Consider the following 8,871-nt stretch of genomic DNA (forward strand, 5'->3'; position numbering starts at 1 on the left):
GGGGCCAGCATCAATTTGATGTCAGTAGCTATGATGAGAAAGATGAAAATTGAGGAGGCTAAACCAACAAAAATGGCTTTACAACTGGCAGATCGGTCGTTCAAATTCCCTCACGGGATAGTCGAGGATTTTCTAGTAAAAGTAGGAGATTTCATATTCCCAGCAGATTTTGTGGTGCTGGACATGCAGGAAGACGCCAAGACCTCCATCATCTTGGGAAGGCCATTCTTGGCCACTGTTGGGGCTGTCATCGATGTTCAGAAGGGTGACCTCACCCTGCGATTACACAATGAAAAGATGACATTCAATGTGTTCAAGGCCATGAGTTACCCACCGGAACAATTGGGGGAATGCATGAGGTTAGATGCACTTGAGGATGAAGTGCAGGAGAATTTTGAAGAAGATGAACCTGAAGAGAATGAGAGATTGGTGGAGGAAGAAGCTGAATCAAGTGAAGAGGCAGTTACAGCAGAAATACATATACCAGATGCACCAAAGGAAGGGAACGAAAAATCAGAAGCACCCAAACCTGAACTCAAAGCATTGCCACCCACTCTCAAATATGCATATCTAGAAGAAAATGAAAACTACCCAGTGATCATAAATTCATCCCTCAGTCAAGATCAAGAAGACGAGCTACTCAAGGTGTTGCGGGAGCATAAGGATGCCATTGGATGGACCCTTGCTGACTTGAAGGGAATCAGTTCAGCCATATGCATGCATAAAATACTGTTGGAAGATGACACCAAGCCATCCATTCAATCCCAAAGAAGGCTGAACCTAATCATGAAAGAAGTGGTACAGAAAGAGTTATGAAGCTTTGGCAAGGAGGAGTCATATACCCAATTTCGGACAGCCCTTGGGTTAGCCCCATACATGTTGTACCAAAGAAGGGAGGGATCACTGTGGTTACCAATGAGAAGAACGAGCTCATATCTACAAGGACCGTCACAGGATGGCGGATGTGCATAGACTACAGGAAACTCAATGAGGCTACACGAAAGGACCATTTTCCCCTTCCGTTCATGGATCAGATGTTGGAAAGACTTGCAGGGCACGCTTATTATTGTTTTCTCGACGGTTATTCAGGATACAACCAAATAGTGGTTGATCCAAGAGACCAAGAGAAAACCTCATTTACCTGTCCGTATGGAGTGTTTGCCTATAGGCGCATGCCATTTGGGTTATGTAATGCCCCTGCAACTTTCCAACGCTGCATGCTTTCTATCTTTTCAGATATGATAGAAAAATTCATTGAAGTTTTTATGGATGATTTCTCGGTATTCAGAGATTCTTTTCCTAGTTGCCTACATCACCTCGCCTTGGTATTGAAAAGATGGCAAGAGACCAATTTGGTCTTGAACTGGGAAAAATGCCACTTCATGGTGACAGGGGGAATAGTCCTTGGTCACAAAGTCTCTCACCAAGGCATTGAGGTTGATAGAGCTAAAGTAGAACTTATTGAAAAACTACCCCCACCCAGTGATGTCAAGGCAATTAGAAGTTTTTTAGGGCATGCTGGTTTTTACAGAAGATTTATTAAAGATTTTTCAAAGATAGCCAAGCCCTTAAGCAATCTCTTTGTATCTGATACACCATTCATCTTTGATGAAACATGCATGCTAGCATTTGCACATTTGAAAATGAGGTTATCCTCTGCTCCTATCATTTCCCCACCTGATTGGAACCTACCATTTGAATTGATGTGCGACGCATCTGATTTTGCAGTTGGGGCAGTGTTAGGACAAAGGAAAGATAACCTAGTTCGTGTGATATACTATGCTAGCAAAGTCCTTAATGAAACTCAAAGAAATTATACCACTATTGAAAAGGAGTTGCTAGCAATAGTTTTTGAATTTGACAAATTTAGATCATACCTCATTGGTGCTAAAGTGATTGTTTTTACAGATCACACAGCACTTAAATATTTGTTTTCCAAGCAAGAATCAAAGCCAAGACTAATAAGGTGGATCTTACTGTTGCAGGAATTTGATATTGAAATCAGAGACAAGAAGGGAATGGAGAACAAGGTGGCAGATCACTTATCTAGAATCCCTCATGATCAAGGTGGAGAAAATGATACAAATGTGAACGAGCTCTTCCCTGATGAGCAGTTGATGACAGTTCATAAAGCACCATGGTTCGCAGATATTGCAAATTTCAAGGCAACTGGGGCATTACCCCCAGGGATTAATAAACATCAAAAGAGGAAGCTCATGAATGATGCAAAATACTTTGTCTGGGACGAGCCATATCTCTTCAAGAAATGTTCAGATGGAATTCTTAGAAGATGTGTTTCGGAAGAGGAAGGGAGAGAAGTCCTGTGGAACTGCCACGGTTCATGCTATGGCGGGCACTTTGGAGGGGACAGAACTGCAGCAAAGGTGTTACAAAGCGGATTCTTTTGGCCCACTCTTTTTAAGGATGCCAAGGAACTAGTAAAAAGCTGCAATGAATGCCAAAGATCTGGAAACCTGCCCAAAAGAAACGCCATGCCACAAAATTTCATCTTGGAACTTGAACTATTTGATGTGTGGGGAATTGATTTCATGGGACCATTCCCAACCTCATATGCAAACAATTACATCCTGGTAGCAGTAGATTATGTTTCCAAGTGGGTAGAGGCTATTGCAACCCCAACTAATGATAACAAGGTAGTCATGAACTTCCTCAGGAAGAATATCTTTAGCCGGTTTAGAGTCCCAAGAGCCCTCATCAGTGATGGAAGGAGCCACTTTTGTAACAAACCACTAGAAGCTCTCCTCTTACAATATGGGGTAAAACACAAAGTAGCCACACCTTACCATCCTCAAACAAGTGGGCAAACTGAGATATCCAACAGAGAGCTGAAGAGGATCCTGGAAAAGACTGTGGGCGCATCTAGAAAGGATTGGTCGAAGAAGTTGGATGATGCTCTGTGGGCATACAGAACAGCATTCAAAACTCAACTTGGAATGTCTCCGTATCAATTAGTCTATGGGAAGGCTTGTCATTTACCACTGGAGCTGGAACACAAAGCTCTTTGGGCTATCAAGATACTAAATTTTGACAGCATTGCTGCTGGTGCAAAAACAATCTTGCAGCTGTAAGAGATGGAGGAATTCAGGTCACAAGCCTATGAAAACACTAAGATATATAAAGAGAAGGCAAAGAGAAAACATGACATGCATTTGGCACCCAGGAGTTTCGAAAAAGGGCAGCAAGTACTCCTTTACAATTCTAAACTAAGACTGTTCCCAGGAAAACTCAAGTCAAGGTGGTCCGGACCTTTCTTGGTTACAAAAGTATCACCCTATGGCCACATCGAAATCACGGATAAAGGTTCAGAGAGGACTTTTACAGTGAATGGACAAAGACTCAAGCATTATCTGGGCAACATGGGGGAAGACCCCAGAGTAAAGTACCATCTCAAGTAAGTTAAGGACTCGTCAAGCTAGCGACGATAAAAGAGCGCTCTGTTGGGAGGCAACCCAACCTCAGGTAGTTTCACTTTCATCTTTATTTCAATAAAAGTCACAAGTTGTTTCCCCTGTATTGTAAGGAGCTAAGTTTGGTGTTCCACACCAGAACAACCCAAGAGTGATAGTGTAATTCTAAGTTTGGTGTTCCACTAAAGGACATTGGTTAGAATTACACTCTACTCCCAAAGAACATTGCTAGCTCCATCCAACCAAGAGAAACCACTTAGATGTAGTTAGACTATAGGTGATCATTGCTTTGTGTACTGGGGCAAAGAACTAAGTTTGGTGTTCACACACCAAATTGAGTTCAAGAGGCACAAGCATACATGTAAGCTAACTATGTCTCAAGTGCTTTGGGAACAAGCAACTTCCAGTAACCTTGTAGGAATCTTATAAGGAAATGGTGCACCTTCACCCAAAGAAGTGAGGCAGCAAAAACTAGGATGATGACAAAGAAAGAGGGGACCAGAGATCATCACCCGAAGGTTGTATTGTTGCCTAATTCCATTGTACTTAGAATTGTTGAAAGTTGGAAGTCCGAATGCACTTTTGATTTGTAGTTACTCGCAGTTGAACCCTTTTTAAATTCTGTCTTTTAAGTTTTCCTTCTGAATAGGTCCATGATTTCTGGTTTAAATGTCACTGCACCATCACTTAACCTACTTGTAAATTTGTCCCTTTTAAATCAAATAAAAAGAGAATGATTATGTTTGTAAAAGACCAGAGTGGAGTTTATATTGTGGAAGTGCATTCATGAATCTTTGGGGTAGTCATAAGTTAGCTAAGTTGGTTCAACCACAAGGCTAGGAGGACAACTATCTATCCTGAATACTTTGCTTTGGATACACTCATGAGACTAAGTTAATAACAAGATCCTAAGAAGAGAAAAGGGAAAGAACAATGGAAGTGAAAAACAAAAGAAAAAGAGTAAGCAATAAGGCTAGGCATCAATGGTTTTAAGCTTGAGGCAAGTGTCTGTGGTGCTCCTGTGTGAGGGATCTACTTGGATGAATAAGCTCTTAGGGGTGCCTTATCACTTGGTAACTTGGGTTAACTAACTCGGGATTATCAGCTGAAAATCCACTATCAAGAGTAACCCTCACTACAGAGCATTTAGTAACCCAAAGAGGTGCTGGACACCAAGGTCTCAAGAAAGAAAATAAATAAACTATATGCCTGTGGTGTGTATGTATGGGGGAGAGACTTGAGGGAGTAAGTCCTTAGGGGTGCTTCAACACCTAGCACCTTGAACCAACTGGTTCGGGAGTGTTGGCTGAAAGCTTATCTTAAAGAGTTGCCCCTTACAGAGCACTTAGCCTAAATAACACAAACAACCCTTGTAATAACAAGAAAAGGATCAATGAATAAAAGTCTCATGGGATATGAACAAAGTGGGTGTTTTAGGACAGAATAAAGGTCTGAAAGCCAGTAATGGAATGAACCTAAGTTGCTATGCATGAAACCACCATAAAATCAGTAATATGACTTCCACAAGGATGACTCATTCCTCTGGATATTCCATTCATCATTCTCTTGTTCCAGTACTTGCTTAGGGACAAGCAAGCTTTAAGTTTGGTGTTGTGATCCCAGGGCATTTTGGTCAGTTTTCACTGACCTTTTCTTTACTGTTTTTAGGTTAGTTTCATGCATTTCTTTAGGAAATAAGCTAGTTTTGGGTAAATATTCACTTATGCCTTGACTCAAGCATACATTGTGCATTTTACATAATTTCATGAGGATTTTGCATGAGTTTAGTGACAAATATTATGTTGCATTACTCATGACTTGGACTAGAGCTTTGTTGCACTTTATTGCTTGATTTCAGGACCAAAAGGAAGCAAGAAAAGGGGAGGTAACTTGCAAGATTAATGAGAAAAGTGATTGCCAATAACATTCTCAAAAAGCCATCAATGCCCACGTTAGAGAGTCACGTTAACTAAGTTAACGTGAACTCTAACGTGGAGAAGAGAAGTTGAGCTAACGTTAGTGACACTATAAGTGGCCACGTTAGAAGCCACGTTAACCTAGTTAACGTGGCCTCTAACGTTAAGGGGGAAGAGAAGCCAACGTTAGTGACACTCAACATTGTCACTAACGTTGGCCTATGGTGCAAAGTACCACATTAACTCCCATGTTAACTTGGTTAACGTGGGAACTAACGTAAAGGATGAAGAGTTGTCGACAACGTTAGTGACACTCAACATTGTCACTAACGTTGAAGCAACCACACAACCCCAAGAGTCACGTAACCTCCACGATAACTTAGTTAACGTGGAAGCTAACGATGAGGGATGAAGGATGAGCCAACGTTAGTGACACTCAACATTGTCACTAACGTTGGGATGGCTAAAGAGGGCTACGTTAGAGGCCACGTAACTTAGTTAACGTGGACTCTAACGTGAGACCCAGGGGCACATTGGAACGTTAGTGACAATGTTGAGTGTCACTACGTTCTCGAAGGTTGCAAGGACCACGTTAGAAGCCACGTAACCTAGTTAACGTGGGCTTTAACGTGAAACAGAAGGGCACACTGAAACGTTAGTGACAATGTTGAGTGTCACTAACGTTCTCGAAGGATTAACAAGGCAACGTTAAAAGCCACGTTAACCTAGTTAACGTGGGTTTTAACGTAAGGCAAAGGGTGCATTGGAACGTTAGTGACAATGTTAGTGTCACTAACGTTCTCGAACTTATATTCTCACTAAATATTAACACCCCTAACGTCCTGAGCTGAAGACTCTGCCCACTTAGCACTTTCTCTCTGCAAATAAAGCCAAGCCCAATGAAGAAAAGAACTGCTTCAAACTCAAGATCCAAAGGCCCAAGACTTGAAGAGTAAACTAGAAGCTGAGAAGAGTAGTATATATAGGAGTAGCTTTGAATTGTAAAGAGTTCTGGAAGCTGTGGGAAAAAGGAGAACTACTCTCTGTATTTTACTTTCTTTGCAATTTCTAGTTTTATGATGTATTCTCCATCTTTGTTTTCATTTTCAAGAGCTATGAACAACTAAACCCTTTCATTGGGTTAGGGAGCTCTGTTGTAATTTGATGGATCAATACTAATCTTCATTATTCTTCTTCTATCTTTCCTCTTGATTTTACTTGAAAGCTTTCGATCTTCATCCAATTGAGTAGTTATCTTGGAAGAGAAGCTATTCAAACTTGGATCTCTTTTGAACCTTGGAAGAGGAATGAAGAGATCAAGCTAGAAATGCTTTCTCATGCTGGACCAAATTGGGTTTGGATGGGTATGTGACTATAACCCTCTCAATACTTGGTTTGGGAAATGCATGTGGTATAATCAGTGACCATACTTCATCTCTTCTCATGAGTAATTGACTAAGGAATTGGCTATTGACCAAGATTTGAGAGATTGAATTGCAAGAAATTGTAATTCAATCATTAAGATTGCCAAGGAGATCAATGAGTGCATTGATTGAAGAAGAGATGAAAATGAACTTGATCCAGAGAGTTGCAACATCTCCTAAGCCCAATGAAATCCCCATCTCTGATCTTACCCATTCTCTTTAATTTCTGCCATTTACTTTTATGAGCAAATCCCCCATTCCCATTTACAATTCTGCAATTTATTTTCAGTCATTTACTTCCAGTCCTTTAATTCTAGCATTTACTTTTCTGTTATTTACATTCCTGCATTTTATTTCTACAACTCTCAACCAAATCCTGGATTCGCTCAACTAGAACATTCTTCTAATTAAAGTTGCTTGATCATCATCCTATGGGATTCGACTCACTCTATTGTGAGTTTTACTGACGACAACTTCGGTACACTTGCCGAAGGGAGATTGTTGAGAGACAAGTTTTCGTGCATCAAAGTTACAGAGAAAGAAAATAACAAAGAGTTCCAAATACAGCCTCTTTAATTAAATATCTATTTACTACTCTTCTATTTCTATTACTCTTCAAGTTTGATTGGCCTTAACTTAGTGAAGCAGTTAATCTTCATGGCTCAGCTTGCTTGCAGAAATGTGAGTTAGGCATGGTAGGACGTTAGTTAGGACATTAGTGGCGTTAACGTTAAGTGTGAACTTGGGTTCGAAAGCGTTAGTGACGATAACTTTGTCACTAATGTTCCAAACCAGTTGATCACGTTAACTTCAACGTTAGTGGTACTAATGTGACTACTAACGTAGCCTCTTAGCCTTTCGCAAGCGTTATTGGCACATACTTTTACCAATAGCGCTGCTCCTTGTCCCTCTTTCGCACGTTAATGATCCACGTTAGTGTAACTAACGTGGCCCTTAACGTGGCATTCCAAAACTCGAGGGCGTTAGTAACACTTACCTTTCTACTAACGCTTCAAAACGCCCTTCTTCCACGTTAGTGCTTCACGTTAATAGCATTAACGTGACCACAACGTGGGTGTGCTTGCCATCTCCAACGTTAGTGACAAATGTTAGTGTCACTAACATTGGCATAGCATCCCTTGCTCCACATTACCATTTACGTTAGTGGTCTTAACGTGACAGTAACGTAGGCAATCTTGGCCTGATAGCGTTAGTGACAAAGGTGAGTGTCACTAACGTTGGCGATCTCTTCTTATTCCACGTTAGAGTTCATGTTAATTAGATTAACGTGACTCTTAACGTGGCTATGTGTGGCCTTTTGGACGTTAGTGGTGTTTATTTTACCACTAATGTTGGAGCTTCTTTTTCTTCCACGTTAGTTCCCACGTAATATACTAACGTAGCAATAACATGGGTTATGATGGCTTTTGAAGGCGTTTTGGTGTAACTTTACACTAACATTGCAAGCTTGCTCCATTCCACGTTAGTGGACTAACGTGGCTGCTAACATGGCTCTTTTTGCTTCCTTTGTCTGAAATCAACAATAAGGTGCATCAAAGCTTTGTTTCAAGCATGAGTTCATGCATCATCCATTTTATTATTCATTCATGATAATTCTCATGAATCATGCAAAGTTCACAATGTTGCTGATCAAGATGTAACTGTATATTCACCCAAACTTCTTATTTACTGAGAAAATGCATGAATTACCCTAAAATAGTAAAGAAAAAGGTCAGTGAAACTGGCCAAGATGCCTGGCATCACAACACCAAACTTAAAGCTGCTTGTCCCTAAGCAAGTATGAAACATAAGAATGATGGATGAAAGAACAGAGAAACAAGTCTTTATATAGATGTCAAGTTTTGGCCTATGGGTTTCATGCATAGCAACTTAGGTTCATTCCTTTACTGGTTTTCAGGTCCTTATCATGCTCTTGAATACTCGCTTGATTACATCCTATGAGATCTTATTCATTGATCTTCCCTTCTCTCGGGTTTATTGCATTTAGGCTAAGTGCTTTGTGAGGGGCGACTCTTTAGATAAGCTTTCAGCACACTCCGAACCAGTTGGTTCAAGTGCTGGTGTTGAAACACGCCCTTAAGA

Source organism: Arachis hypogaea, chromosome 16 (assembly GCF_003086295.3).
Source record: "Arachis hypogaea cultivar Tifrunner chromosome 16, arahy.Tifrunner.gnm2.J5K5, whole genome shotgun sequence".
Classification (NCBI taxonomy): domain Eukaryota; kingdom Viridiplantae; phylum Streptophyta; class Magnoliopsida; order Fabales; family Fabaceae; genus Arachis; species Arachis hypogaea.